The sequence below is a fragment of the Phocoena phocoena genome, chromosome X (genome assembly GCF_963924675.1).
Source record: "Phocoena phocoena chromosome X, mPhoPho1.1, whole genome shotgun sequence".
NCBI classification, from domain to species: Eukaryota; Metazoa; Chordata; class Mammalia; order Artiodactyla; family Phocoenidae; genus Phocoena; species Phocoena phocoena.
This window is the reverse complement of record NC_089240.1, coordinates 39,354,514-39,368,369: the sequence shown is the minus strand read 5'-3', so window position 1 is coordinate 39,368,369 and position 13,856 is coordinate 39,354,514.

Below are 13,856 nucleotides of genomic sequence, written 5' to 3'. Positions count from 1 at the left end.
TATTGCAAGGAAAAAGGCCATTGGGCTCGGGAATGCCCCAAAAAAAGGCAGCCGCGCCCCAACCAGGGGCAATGGCAACCGAAGGCCACCACCCCAGTCCTGTTTACACATGATGCAGAGTAGGGGGGACGGGGTTCGGACCCCCTCCCCGAACCCAGGGTAACCCTACAAGTGGAGGGGAAACCAGTCCAATTCCTGGTGGATACAGAGGCACAGCATTCGGTCTTGGTTAAGCCCCACGGGAAAATTTCTGACAAAACCTCCTGGGTCCAGGGAGCTACGGGAGTTAAACGTTACCCCTGGACCACTCAGAGAACTGTAGACTTGGGCACGGGAAAAGTAACCCACTCCTTTCTGGTCATTCCCGATAGCCCTTGCCCCTTACTGGGGAGAGACTTACTTACTAAAATGGGAGCGCAAATTCATTTTCGGTCAGAGGGGCCGATCATAACAGACCCTCACAACCAACCCATATCTGTGCTCACCCTGAACTTGGAAGATGAGTACCGACTTCACCAGGAACCACCCTCCCAAAATCAAGATATAAAGTCATGGCTTCAGCAGTTCCCCGAAGCATGGGCAGAAACAGGTGGGATGGGACTAGCCAAACATCGCCCAGCCCTATTCATAGAAATCAAACCAGGGGCAGATCCTGCACGTGTCCGACAATATCCCATGCCCATAGAGGCCAAAACTGGTATCACTCCACATATTCGCCGGCTTCTTGACCTAGGTATACTGCGTCCCTGCCAGTCGGCCTGGAACACACCCCTGCTGCCAGTCCGCAAACCTAACAGTAAAGACTACCGCCCAGTACAGGACCTGAGGGAAGTTAACAGACGAGTCATAGACATCCATCCTACCGTACCCAATCCATATACTCTTTTGAGCGCCCTTAGTCCAGAAAAACAATGGTATACTGTGCTGGACCTCAAAGATGCTTTTTTTAGTTTACCCTTAGCACCCAAAAGTCAAGAACTCTTTGCCTTCGAATGGTCGGACCCCGAGAGAGGCATAAACGGACAACTCACCTGGACCAGACTTCCCCAAGGATTCAAGAACTCACCTACCTTGTTTGATGAGGCCCTACACGAGGATCTCAGTGAGTACCGGAGACAAAACCCCAATATAACCCTCCTGCAGTATGTTGATGATCTCTTAATAGCTGCTGGGACCACTGAAGCCTGCCTGCAGGGAACCAGAAACCTCCTACAGACTCTCGGCACCCTGGGATACCGGGCCTCTGCCAAAAAGGCGCAGATCTGCAGGCCTGAGGTAACTTACCTGGGATACCTACTGAAAGGGGGGCAACGATGGCTCACAGATGCACGGAAAGAGACTGTCCTCCGCATCCCCAGACCCACCACGCCTCGACAGGTGAGAGAATTTTTGGGGTCAGCTGGGTTCTGCCGTTTATGGATACCCAAATTTGCTGAAATGGCCAAACCACTATACTTAGCCGCCAAAGAACAGACGCCCTTTGAATGGACAGAGGAGGCTGAGCAATCGTTTCAGCAGATCAAAACTGCCTTGCTATCCGCACCCGCCCTGGGTCTCCCTGATGTCTCCAAACCCTTCCACCTCTTTGTGGATGAAAACAAAGGCATAGCTAAGGCCGTGTTGACCCAACCCCTCGGTCCTTGGACCAGGCCTATCGCTTACCTATCGAAGAAATTGGACCCCGTGGCTGCAGGCTGGCCTCCTTGCCTCCGGGTGATCGCCGCCACAGCCCTAATGGTAAAGGATGCCAACAAACTAACTATGGGACAGGAATTACATGTCACCACCCCCCACGCCATCGACGGGGTTCTCAAACAGCCTCCCGACCGATGGATGAGCAATGCTCGATTGGTCCACTACCAGGGTCTACTGTTAAATCCTCTCAAAATCAGCTACACTCCACCACGGGCTTTAAACCCTGCCTCTCTATTACCTGACCCAGACTTAGACTCCCCACTCCATGATTGTGCAGAGGTACTGGCTCAGATCCATGGGGTTCGGGAAGACCTATGTGACCAGCCCCTATTAGATGCACAAGTCATATGGTTCACTGACGGCAGTAGTTTTGTCCAGCAAGGTCAGAGGTATGTGGGGGCAGCGGTAACATCGGAAACTGAGGTGATATGGGCAAAGACTCTCCCCCCAGGGACCTCAGCCCAAAAAGCTGAATTAATTGCCCTGACCCAAGCTCTTAAGATGAGCAAAGACCAAAAAGCCACCATATATACAGACAGCCGGTATGCTTTCGCTACCGCACACATACATGGGGCAATATACCGAGAGCGGGGACTACTCACAGCAGAGGGCAAAGACATCAAGAACAAAGAGGAAATCCTGGCCTTGCTAGCGGCCATATGGGAACCCAAAAAGTTAGCCATTGTACATTGCCCGGGGCATCAAAAACCCACAAATCCAGTCGCCCGGGGCAACAATTTGGCAGACCAGACGGCTCGAAAGGCGGCATACACTCCAATACTATTACTTCCCCTACAACTGCCGGATCCAGGGCCCCGGGAATTACCGCCCCAACCCGACTACTCGGAAGATGACATTAGATGGATAAACAAACTCCCTCTAACCCAGGTTAAAGACGGATGGTGGCGGGACGCTAAGAACAATATCCTCCTTCCAGAAAAACTAGGAACCTTGGTCCTTGAACGGATCCATCGTAGCACCCACTTGGGCGCCCGACGGCTACAGGATCTCATCAGACAGACTGGACTTAAAATTAAAAATGTCTCCGAAAAAACTGAACGACTGGTTGCTGGCTGTGCAGTCTGCCAACTCCGTAATGCTAACACCCACCCACCAACCGCTGGCATCCGGGAAAGAGGGAACCAGCCCGGAGCCTACTGGGAAGTGGACTTCACGGAGGTAAAGCCTGGCAAATATGGATATAGATATTTACTGGTGTTTATAGATACCTTTTCAGGTTGGACTGAGGCATTCCCGACCAAGAATGAGACAGCACAAATAGTAGCTAAAAAGCTACTAGAAGAAATCCTGCCCAGGTATGGCTTTCCAGTTATGATAGGGTCAGACAACGGGCCGGCCTTCGTTTCTAAGGTAAGTCAGGATCTGGCTTCCATACTTGGGGCTGATTGGAAATTACATTGTGCATACCGCCCCCAGAGTTCAGGACAGGTAGAAAGAATGAATAGAACTCTAAAAGAGACCTTGACTAAATTAACCATGGAGACTGGCGCTAACTGGGTAGTCCTACTCCCCTACGCTCTGTTTAGGGTGCGAAATTCCCCCTATAAGCTAGGATTTACCCCCTACGAAATAATACATGGTAGGCCTCCTCCTATTATCCCTAACCTAAAGACTAACCTTATCCAATCGGACCCAGAAAATAATCTCCTGTCTTCCCTCCAAGCCTTACAGCGGATACATGAGACAATCTGGCCCAAACTAAAAGAGCTATATACAACAGGACCCCCGCCTACTCCACACCAGCTCCGACCAGGTGACTGGGTCCTTGTCAAACGCCATCGACAAGAGACCCTAGAACCCAGGTGGAAAGGACCTTACCAGATCATCCTGACAACGCCGACGGCCATCAAGGTGGACAGCATAGCTGCCTGGATCCATTACACCCACGTCAAGCCGGTGGACCCACTTTCTGACCTCATCAAGTCCACTAAAGCTGACGTCACCTGGACGGTTGATCGGAGTAAGGACAATCCCCTCAAACTGACCTTACGCCATACCCTCCCCCATGAGGACCAAGGTACTGCTGATAGCTCTAATGACAGTCCTAACCCTCAACCCTCGGGCCACGAGGGGAGGATTCAACCCCCCCCCCCAATAAGAATGCTTTAATGCAACAACTATATGGTGCACCGTGCGAGTGCAGGGGAGGTACTAGCGAGACTCCTGTTGTTCCCCGAAGGTATACTCATATGCAGGATTGCGGGGGAATAACTGCATACCTTGTTCAGGTATATGGAGGCACCGGGGTCAAAACCAGCTGGCAATGCCACCATAAGCCTAAACCACTCCCCCCCCCCGAGCTATTTGTCCCTGTTCTACTTTTCAGGAATCAATACATAGCACGTGCTACTCCTCTTACCAGCAATGTACAGGGACCAATAACAAGACTTATTTCACAGCCACACTACAAAATAATAAAAGTCCCACCATTAGTGATAATAATAAATACCTTCAGGCTGGATGCATTGGCACTCCCGGGACCCCGGTGTGCTGGAATACCAGGGCCCCCATACATATGTCAGACGGTGGAGGGCCCCAAGACGAAGTGCGCCAGATAGAAACCCGAAGACAAATAGAAAAGGCCTATCAGGATCTGTACCCACAGCTCAGCTACCACCCCCTAATTCGCCCTAAGGTCAATCCCTCTGAACTGGACCCCCAAACCACGACTATACTAGAAGCTACTTTTGCGCTTTTAAATACCACCAACCCCAACTTAGCACAAGATTGCTGGCTCTGCCTTCCTCAAGGACCGCCCCGCCCTATAGCCATCCCCATTTTCGCCAATTTAAACATCAGCAAACAATGTAACCCAACTTTACTCCCGGAGCCGTTTCCCATACAATTTTCAAAGTTTCCTCACTATAGGCCCCTGTATATTCAACAAAATCATGGATTTCGTCCAAAAAAGAATAAACACAGTTCAGCTAATGGTATTAAGATCACAATATCAGCCATACGAGGACTTAGAAAATGAAGAAACTGAGCCTTGAGGACCCAAGATTGGCTCCTCTGGTTCATGAAAGAAGGGGGAATGAAGGGCTATGTTCTACTTTGGTAGAAATAGGACTGAATTGATGCCCTGCCATTAGGCCGTAGTGCTGCTAGGATTGCATCGATCTTCCTGTTTGTACTGTTTGTAACTATGGCCCCATCTTAAGTATTCCTAATTGAAAAACAAAGCCTCAGGAAACCGAAACTTAACCAGCCGCTCTCGCTTCTGTAACTATGCTTGCTGAACCCCCTTTTGCAACCATCCAACCAATCAGACGGTGACTAGTGTCTTTGTTTAAAAGTTAACCAATCAGTGACTAATGTCTTTGTTTAAAAGTTAGCCAATCAGTACCCCCCACCCCTGAAGGTCGCGAGCTTGTTTGTACCTGTCTATAAAAGAGCTGTACTAAACTCCATCGGGACCTCTTAGCGTCACCGGCAACGAGTGCGCGGAGGTCCAGGTTCGAACCTGCAATAAATGACCCTTGCCGTTTGGCTTTGACTCTTGTCTCTGGTGGTCTTGTGGAGGGGTCTCGTGACCGTGGGCATTTCACTTTGTTTCTGCATTCCCTCACTTCTCTGATTAGCAACTGTTTGAATCTGCCCTTTGGAACTCAGGGAAAGTCATGGAGGCTGAATGAAGCCTATTTCCTACAAACAAGAAGTGGAGTACCCAGGAGGTCCCCACAGGGTCCTGCTCAGTTTCCATACGTTGAGTTTCCTTTCAGATCTTTTACTGGGCATTTACACACACACACACACACACACACACACACACACACACACACACACACATTTTTACCAAAGTTAGAGGGACTACTCAAGACGGTCTAAGGTAAAACGAAGGCCTTGAGTCACACCTGAAATTGCTCTGGTTATGCAATTAAAGAGAGATAAGGCAGTCATCTTCTGGAAGAGAGGAAATAATATGTCAGTGGGCCTGTGGGAATGCTGGGCAAGAAATACAGACATATGGATTGAGATGGTGTGTTCAGAGAAAATAAAAAATACTTCAAGTCAGAAGTCTTGCCATTAGACTTCAATTTTCAGGTATTGATTTCTGAGAAAGATACTTCTCATGTGAGCAATTCAAGACAGCATGCTCCAGGATGAGTTGTTTTGGAGCATCCTCCAGGGTTCTTCAGGATGAGTTGTAGTAGCAGAGATTTATTTGTTTAAGGATGAGTAATATAGGAGTAATACTGGGGAAATTAAGGAGTATCTTATTTATATAATTATACTACACATATTAGTCTGCAAATTTTTTCTTTTTTTTAAAAAAATATTTATTTATTTATTTGGCTGTGCCAGGTCTTTAGTTGTGGCGTGCAGGATCTTTAGTTGCAGCATGTGAACTCTTAGTTGCGGCATGTGGGATCTAGTTCCCTGACCAGGGATTGAACCCAGTCCCCCTGCTTTGGGAGCACAGAGTCTTAGCCACTGGACCACAAGGAAAGTCCCAGTATGCAAAGTTTTTCACTTGACAATATATCTTGGATATCTTCTTTTTGTTGACTAAAAAAAAAAAAAACACAACCTAAAAGTTGAAAATTATGTTTTATTCAGCGGATTTCTGAGGACTTCAAGCATGGGAGACAGCCTCTCAGATAGCTCTAAAGGACTGCTCCAAAGAGGTAAGTGAGGAGCCAGGATATATAGGAGTTTTGAAACAAAAATCAGGTAGTTGGGATATCAAAAGATTACTGTTAACTGAAGAAAACCAGACATCTTAAGTTAATGAATTTAGCACTTTTCTATGTATGGGAAGATGTAAAAGTCTGGACTCATTGAAATCATTCTTTTGATACGTACGTCAGCTATCTGGGGCCAGTATCCTGTGTTTGGGGAAGGGTGTTGGTGGCTTGATGGCTGCAACATCCTTTGTTTACTGATATGACAGACATTTTTCATTCACACTTTTTAAAGGCTTTGTGGTATTCCATAGTATGGTTGCATCACATATTATTTAACCATTACCACCTTGACTGATGTTTGAGACGTGTAGAGGTTCACAATATGTCACCCCAAAATGCCATTTTGGCATATTGATTATTTTGAATTAAAGATCCTTAAGAAACAGCTGGTACAAGAAGAATACTCTGACCCTCTTTTGTCCCCCAGAAAGCAGGAGATAAGTCCCCCCTGTGAAAAATACCCTTCCTGTACCAGGAGGATAGAAAGTATCCTTATCACCAGAGATAGGGAATTTAAGACAAAAGGCTATTTAAACAAACCTTGCTTCTTCTTCACCATTTTATTACCCTTATTTACTAGTTAATATCCCATGTACATTTTTTCTAGTCTTTTACTGACAATCTATAGGAACTCTTAAAATCATAGGGGTTTTAGTTTTTTGTCTGTTATTGTATATATTAAACATATTTTCTCCTAATCTTTCTTTCCAGTTTTTCAATTTTGTTTTTAGGAGCTTTGGCCATATGTAAACTTAAAATTGTTATGTTGTTTTATCTGTGAATCTTTCCCTTTGAAGCTTCTGGGTTTTTGTTTTCCTTGGGAAGACTTTCTAACACTAAGATTTAAACAAATGTTTACTTCCGGTATTTCATAGTTTTGTTTTTTATGTTTAGATTTTTTTCCTTAAAAAAGCTTTTTATTATGGAAAATCTCAAAATACTGTGATGTTGTGATTGACGATAGGAAATATACATTTGGTCTTCATCCCTGTTTCTGGCAGTGAGCTCTTAAAATCCTCGGAATTTCCTAAATAATAAGAGAGATAAAGGTGTAATGGGTGGCTTTTGTTATTCATATAAGCACACCTTAGTTTATGTTAATGAGTTGGCTTTTGGAAAGCCCCTAGGTAACCTAAGGAGTGGGGCTGGTTGCCACGGGAACCAACCTACTGATTAGAGGGTTGTAATTTTCGGCCTCTGGGGAGGGGAGAGGGGTTGGAGGTGGAACTATTCATCAATGGCCATTGATTTAATCAACTATGCTTATGTAATGAAGCCTCCATAAAAATCCAAAGGTTGGGTTTCCAGGTTGGTGAACACGTGGAGATTCAGGGATAGTGGTGAGCTCAGAGAGGGCACTGAAGCTCCGGACCCTTTCACCATACCTTGCCTTATGCATCTCTTCCATTTTGTGCTCCTGAGTTATATCCTTTTATAACAAACCTGTAATAGATTAAGTAAAATGTTTCTCTGATTTCTGTGAGCCGCTCTGGCAAATTAGTTGAACCTGAGGAGTGGGTGGTGGGAACCTCTGATTTATAGTCAGAAACACAGGAGAAAACCTGGACTTGTGATTCTTGAAATTCTCTCTGTAGCGCTCCCCACCAATCTCATTCGCTTACTTAGAGGTAACTATTGATAAGATGTTTCCTTTTAGGTCTTTGCCGGACATTTATACACACATAGATTTTTTACCAAAATTGGAGGTGTGAAATAAAATTCATATTTTATGGCAAGACAAGAAAAATCTAAACATAAAAAAAATTCTTCTCTGCCTTTTGGCCTCTTCTCTCCCCTGACTGTGCATTGTGTATCTACATTATGCATCAACCAAACCTTCCCCATGGGCAGGAATACCTGCTCAACCATAAAGAGCAACATTCTCCTATCAACAAGACAGCTCCTTAAAAGATAGCATTCTTTCTTTCTTTCTTTTTTTTTTTTAGCATTCTTTCTTGCTCTTGTAAGGAGTCACATGACCCACCACGATGCCGGCTTAGATGCCCACTTAGATTATGTAAATTATCAATAATATATCATTTGATGTGCAGCCTTCTGTCTCAAAAAACTTACATAACAGTGTCTTGACTTCTAACAGGCAGAACAGTTCTCAGAGTTTTCTAAGGTGCTCTTCTTGGGTTATAATCCTCAAATTTGGCTTGAATAAAATTTTCCATTTCTTTTTCAGATCGACTGATCAATTTTTCATTGGAAGAGGGAATATTTAAGAAGATCTAAGGTAAAACACAGGCCATGAATTATTATCTTAAAGTGGATGTAATGTGTGTATATATCCATAAACAATTTACCTTTTGTCTTGTGTTTTTTTTTTTTTTTTTTTTGCGGTACGCGGGCCTCTCACTGTTGTGGCCTCTCCCGTTGCGGAGCACAGGCTCCGGACGTGCAGGCTCAGCGACCGTGGCTCACGGGCCCAGCCGCTCCGCGGCATGTGGGGTCTTCCCGGACCGGGGCACGAACCCGTGTCCCCTGCACCGGCAGGCGGACTCTCAACCACTTGCGCCTTTTTAAATGTTTTATATATATATTTATTTATTATTGTGGTAAATTATACATAACAAAACTTACCATTTTAACCATTTTTAAATGTGCAATTCAGTGGCATTAAGTTTATTCACGTTGTTGGCCAGCCATCACTACTATCCGTCTTCAGGGCTTTTTCATAATCCCAAACTGAAACTCTGTCCCCATTAAGCAATAACTCCATATTACACCCACCCCAGCCCCTGGTAATTCTTCTGTTTTCTATCTCAATAAACTTGATTATTCTAGGTACCTCATATAAGTGGAATCCTACAATATTTGTCTTTTTGTGTCTTGCTTTGTTTCCCTTGGCATAATGTCCTCAAGGTTCATCCATGTTGTAGCATGTATTAGAATTTCATTCATGTTTAAGGTTGAATAATATTCCATTGTATGTATATACCATTTTTTGTTTATCCATTCATCTGTTGATGGACATTTGGGTCATTTCCACCTTTTGGTTATTGTGAATAATGCTGCTATGAACATTGATGTGCAAGAATCTTTTTTAAGTCCCTGCTTCTAATTCTTTTGAGTGTGTACCCAGAAGTGGGTCATATGGTAATTTTATGTTTCATTTTTGAGGAATCACCATACTGGTTTTGTGTATTTTAAAGGTTTACATATATAAATTAATCTGGTAGAACTTTCTGTCTCTATACAATCATTCCTTTCTTGAACATAATATGTTTGGGTCCTCTTTTCTGTCCTTCCATAGTTTATACTTTTCTTTATAAAGGATTCACATACTTCATGGTGAATTGTAGGTATTTTATGAATTTTGTAGCTATTGTAAATGGTACCTCTTTTTCATCTTTCCCTTCCGTCCTCCCTCCCCCTCCCTCCTCCCTCTCTTCTCTCTTCCTTTCTTTGGTTAACACAAGTTGGCCATTACCTAATGCAGACTACCTCTCCATTGCTTATTCTAATTCACTAACAGAAATGTCTCAACCCACATGGCTGGAAGTTTTGACCAGGGACCTTAGTAGGTATGAAGTAGAAAAACAAGTCTTCCATCTAGTGAGCCCATTGGTGCTAATAAGCCAATTCACTTGCTAATGCTTATAATGAAATATGGTCCAGACAGGAAAACCTGAGAAATTCATAAAAGAATTTTCCTGATTAATTAAAAAAATTAAAATTATGATGTTGGAAATTGGAATAAAATGTTAAGGTGTGTATTTATATATTTGCTATCTAAACTTTATAACCTCAAAATAATTTATTTATTCAATTCTATAGGAAAGTTTTAATGTAAAGTCATTTATAATGCAATGAAAAATTGTCACATAGCAAGATACAGTTCTGCTTCTAGTGGCACTTACATTGCAAACTAACAGAGTGAAAGGGATCTTAGGATACAAGTATTTCTTCATCTCCCTTAACATCTAACACAGTGCCTTGAGCTTGGTAGGTACTCATAAATATGTGCTCAGTTTATAAAAGGAAGACAATTTTCACGAAGAAAATGACTTTTAATGTAGACTGCTTTCTGTAGGGATTTTTGATCTACAGATTGGTTGAGATATTCTTACTTCCCCAACTAGTTTTCATAGGAATACGAGTGAAACAAACAACGAATAGCCCCTTTCTTACCACTCAGATGATTCAGGTTAAAAAAAAAGGAAAAAAAAAAAAAAAGAAAGTGAAAGGTTTTGGAAATAGAAAAAAAATTGAAATGTGTTATTTTCTTGGCTGTAGGAGCTGGAGATCCACAGTATTTGTTACCAAACCAGGTTCATTTGCCTGAAGTGCAGCAAGCCAAAGGCTGAGATGTCAAGGTTTGCAGCATAGAAAGTGGTTATTTATGAGGCAGCCAATGAGGAGATGGGAGAACAAGTCTCAGACCTGCTTCCCCAAAGGTGAGGTGCTCAGGATATTTATGGGATAAGGAAGCAGGGTGGTCTGAGGTGTGGGGAAAAATGATTTGAGGCAAGAAAAAGGTGAAGTAATCAGTGTTCTGAGCAGGCATATCTGAGTTACATGCTTCTTCATGGGATGCACGGTCAGAAAATGGTGACCTTAGCATGATCTGAGGGTGGAGTTTTGGTACCTCTGAAAGAGCATTCATCAGATACTTGCTCAGGCCCAGTTTGAAGGTCGGTGGTCCCAACCAGTCTTGGCCGGCACAAACTGGATGAAACCTAACTCCAAGTTCCTGAAAAACAATTTAAGCCACCATTACTACATATCTATAGAGGGTGGTTAAGGAGTTTTGTGATATATTATCTTTACTCCGTGGAGCGTGGATGGTATGCAATTTGCAAAAACAGTTAAAGGCAGCTTAGTCAGTGAAGGCAGTTTACAGGATATTATTTATTAAGCAAGCTATATTTTAACAGATCTAGCTGGTGACTGCCGTCAGTTTCATATTGAAGAACATTTTACTTTTCTCCGAAATGTGTAATCATTAAACGTATGATGATTTAAAATAACATAATATACAAACAATTTTATCTATATAGGCATATTTCCCTAGCCCATTTGAACCATTAGAATGGCACAGCTCTTTCACTAGGTAGCTGTGTGACCTTGAGCAGATTCTTAAAATAGCTTAGCCTTGGTTTTCTCATCTGTAACATGAAAGAGCATCTCTAGGGTCTCATTCAGCTGTAATTAAAACCAATGTAATGTTTTGGTAAAATCAGATATCAAATCTTGACAAAGTAGATGAGACCATCAGGGTTGAAAAGTTGTTTACGGTTTACACGTCAATAAATACATGCTATAACAGTAATCAGATGGAAGCTAGCCACCAAAATATGTAATTTCCTAAGCATAGTGGTGAGATCGAGGGCCCGAGAGCCTTCCTTCCATCTCTCCATATTTTCCTAACAAAGGATTATATGCATGTAGTTTAAATTGTCAACTAGTTCTATAAGTTTTGTTATAAAAAAACCACTTTCACCTTTTACATGGTTATTTCGGAACTTATCTGCCTCTCTCTAGATCAGCACCGTCCAATACAAATATAATGTAAGCTACATATATTATTTTAAAATTTCTGATAGCCAAAGTTAAAAAGTAAAAGGCTGTTTAATTTTAGTAATATATTTTAACTCAATATATCCCAAACACTATCATTTTAGCAAGTAATTAATGTAAGAAATCATTGAAATATCTTACGTTTACTAAGTCTTTGCAATATAGTGTGTACTTTAGACTTACAGCAGCACATTTCAAGTCAGATGTTAAATTTTCATTGGAAATGCTTGATTTCTGTTTTTAGATTTCATAAAATTTACAATTGACAAAGTAGATTCACATATGCAAGTTGTTCCAAACATTCTTAAAAATCTCCGGTAACTGGATTGAGTGGCAATTTTAACATTCAAATTGAGCTAAGTTAAGTTAAATTAACATTAAAAAAAAAGTAATTTCGGGAATTCCTTGGCAGTCCAGTGGTTACTCCACACTTCGACTGCAAGGGGCACAGGTTCCATTTCTGGTGAGGGAACTAAGATCCTGCATGCCACGTGGTGTGGCCAAAAATAAATAAATTTTAAAAATAAAATAAAATAAATGGACCAGGAGGCACTGAGAACATTGAGGGAGCTCTTTGGAGGTGGAAGGTCAGCCCCTAAAAAGCAAAAAAAACAAAAACTGTCTCTCATTTCTATATTTCAAGTGCTCAATAGCTGCAGGTGGTTAGTGGCTACTGTTTTGGACAAAGCAGTTCTGCATAACCCATTTTTTAAAAATCACTCTTTCTTTATTTTTAATTTTTAGGCATACATTTTTAAAATTTAGGCATAAACAATTGTCTTTGCACCAGGGAGGACAGAGAAGTTGGAAGGATAAAATCAAATGCATGGGATTAGGTCTCCCTTTTGGTGCTGTAATCAAAGTTTTAGATTTAAATAACTTGATAATAATTTTTTTTCTTTCTATAGGAAAATAGGACTGAAAAATATTTTAATGTTCAGCTTGATTTGATGACCAAATTTATGCTGTGTTAGGTATGTAGAACTAATAGAACTTGTAACAAGGCTTGGCAGATTGTATTTTCCAAAGAAGGCGGGATAATGTCTACCATTCCACCTGCTCTTCTGAGAACATGATCTTGACACTTTTCCCATCAAGAGGTGGGTCCATGTCTTGTCCCCTTGAACATGGACAAGGTGTTCCTTGGTGGGCTTTTGGGACTGTTTCAACCACGAGTGACAGTGACACCGTGAGACTTCCAAGGCTGGGTCCTGACAGACAATGCAGCTCCCACCTGCTTTGCTGGAAGATTCTCTCTTGAACCTGATAGCAGCTATATAAGCAGTCTGACTGCCCTGAGACTAACAAAGCAGTCAACACAGAGAGACTACACAGAGTGACGCTGAGACAACGTGAACATGTTACAGAATGAATCGGGTCCCACTGTTCGCCACTTACACACTCAATACTCACAAAAGTCAATAGAAAGAAAAGGCGCCTTTAATCAGAATGTTGGCAATCTGGAGAGATGGTGAACTCAGCATCCCCTAAAAACCACCTCCGAAGATTCTGCTAGGCCATGAAAGTTTTTAAAAGGAAACAGAAGTGATCTCAGAGTCGCCGCCATCCGCCCCTGTGTGCAGGCTTATGTGCAGGCTTGCCGACTCCTTGTGATTTTCCTCTAGATGTTATCTTGTTCACACAGTTTGGTCACACAGTTTGTTTGGCAGATTTCTCAAGGGGAAGCTAGGGAAGAGATCTGGTCATCTGTTAATTACTTACTCTTCATTTCTATTTCTTTGATCTACGGAAAGAACCAACGAGTTAGGCAAGGTATTGTGTGATTAAAAGATGTGAAAGGTGTGCTTGGGCGGGGAGGTGAGTAGAGCATGGGGGTGCCTGTTTTAAAATTTAGTTACAGTATAGCTTTGCTAAAGTGACAAGAAAACGGGCTTTCTGCTAAGGGTGGTTTCCTGCAAAGAGCTG